The sequence below is a fragment of the Sander vitreus genome, chromosome 2, assembly GCF_031162955.1.
Source record: "Sander vitreus isolate 19-12246 chromosome 2, sanVit1, whole genome shotgun sequence".
NCBI lineage: Eukaryota > Metazoa > Chordata > Actinopteri > Perciformes > Percidae > Sander > Sander vitreus.
This window is the reverse complement of record NC_135856.1, coordinates 663,059-665,558: the sequence shown is the minus strand read 5'-3', so window position 1 is coordinate 665,558 and position 2,500 is coordinate 663,059. Positions and strand designations below refer to the sequence as shown.

Genomic DNA, 2,500 nt, shown 5'->3' with positions numbered 1-2,500 from the left:
CACCTCCCTGTAAGACCAGCACGCCCAGAATGCACCTGAACACACCTCCCTGTAAGACCAGCACGCCCAGAATGCACCTGAACACACCTCCCTGTAAGACCAGCACGCCCATGGGCCACAGATGGGCGCAGGTGCATTTGGATAACACTGGTGGCAGAGTGCTGAAGCACTGTGCGGTCCAACTAAGTGGAATTTTCTGTTCCCTCAATGGACACTCAGGTGGTTCCACTGCTTTGGAAAACAGCAGTCGTGACCCCCCTTCCCAAAGTCTCCCATCCATCCTCATCCAAGGATTACAGCCCCCTCGCTCTCACCTCTCTTTTAGTTAAATCACTTGATCATTACAACACACATCATTAACTCCTGTAGACACGCCCTTCACCCTTTACAATATGCCTATAGACTTGGGAGGGGGACGGACGATGCCATTGCAGTCCTTTTAAATGATCTGTATACCCACCTGGAGGGCTGTAAAACACACGCTCACGTTTTATTTGCAGACTTTTCATCAGCATTCAGTACAATCCACCCACACATTTTAGCAAACAGACTTAGAGACAATTTCCAGCTAAACCCAACATTAATTAAATGGATTTGGGATTTCCTGAGTGGGCGCTGGACGGTCTTGAACTAGCAAAGACACTTGCGTCGGGCTCTGCACCTCGCTGCACCGGGTGCAGGATGGGGCCCTTGATGTTTATGTCTTTAGGTCGAACAGATGTTGGTAAAAAGGTTATAAACTGCAAAATATCACAGAATATCGCAGGACGTTAGGAGTGCAGATCGACTTTGCACATTTTTTTATTGAAAAACGTCTCTCAAGGGAGGACTTCTACCCCCCCCCCCTCCCCCACCCCCCCAAATACTAGCACCTCAATCATCCACAGTCCAAGGGAAGACTTTTAAATGGTCATCCTGCAGAATTAGATCAGTTCCAGAGAGGTCCTGAACCAGGAGAACTGATCCTGTCACTCTCACTGAAGATCAATACAAAGACACACACACACACACACACACACACACACACACACACACACACACACACACACACACACACACACACACACACACACACACACACAGGAAAGCTTCTTTGTTCTTAGAAACTGTGAAACTGTAGGATTTCTCCCGCAGTCCAACAGGAAGCAGATCATCCTGAGGGAATAGCACTTCCTGTCTCTCTGCAAAGTCTTAGTCAGCGGGACAGAGTTGTGTTGACGCTCACACACACACACACACACACACACACACACACACACACACACACACACACACACATATACACACGGGTTTGTTTCACTATCTTTGTGGGGACCCGTCATTGACATAATGCATTCCCTAGCCCCTAACCCTAACCTTAACCATCACAACTAAATGCCTAACCTTAACCCTTACCCTCACACACACACACACACACACACACACACACACACACACACACACACACACACACACACAGGATCATCAGGATTATTATTATCAGGATTATCAGTCCGTGTCCACAGAGAGAACAAAAAGGAAACAGATCAGTTAAAGAAGTGATGAGTCGTAGAAACACAGAGAGGGACGACACAGAGGAAGGAAGTGGAGGGACAGCGTGTGCTGACAGTTTCCTGTTGTGTTCTCAGCGAGGTGTTTGTGTTTCAGAGAGTCCCAATCAGTAACCCATAGAGACCGGGGTTCACGTCCCGTTGGAAAAGAAACGGAAACAGAGAGGTTTTTTTTAACTTTATGGAACAAACAGAGCTGGGAATGGCACTAATATGCAAAGATGTATATTGGAATGATAAGTATGGCTGTGTGTCATTCCTCATACTTCCATCAGCACACCGCTGACGTGCACTGACCACTTCCTGCCGTAGTGCCTGCTTTGGATGGTTAGTAGTGTCCCAAAATGGACACTTTCCGGAAATGACAAGCGGGATGAGCGGGACAAACGCAACACACGTGAAGACAATTCTCCAGCTTGCTTTCCTGTATGCAAATGAGGAGCGTCCGACTTGGCTCGCCGCCTCACAAAATCTGATGAAAATCATGTCACGCCTACTACACAACGAGCTGATAATCGGCCGTTGGTCCACACGTTACTTCACATTTTCGTGCACGTAGAAAACGAGAAAAACATAAAAATAACGTGACATTTACACGAACTGGGCTGGTAATTCAGGCCTGTGTGTAATAACAACAGAGTGAAAACATTGTAATGTCCCCAGTGTGGGATTAATAACGTATACATTATGATTATTATAAATGATTTCCTTTCATTTGTTATGAATTGTTTTAGCAGAATACTGAAAGCAGCAGAACTGAGGATACGTTAATATCCATCCCATACCGTATATATTTTCCTCATAACGTGCAGCCCTAAAATAAATACGAGTAGAGCCTTCCCTGCAGGATTAATCACGGTCAAGTTGTGGGACAGTCCAACATCCTGAAAGTACGGTGGCCCTGAAGTGCAAAACACGACAGCAAATAGAAAAACACAACAGCAAATAGG

The 2,500-nt window shown here is 46.2% G+C and overlaps 1 protein-coding gene across 1 annotated transcript in view; it reads left to right on the top strand.

The window, feature by feature from the left end:
• The window catches only part of stab2 (stabilin 2), an 89,163-nt gene that overhangs the window by 4,764 nt on the left and 81,899 nt on the right, over positions 1-2,500 (top strand). The gene's annotated exons all lie outside the window — the stretch shown is intronic.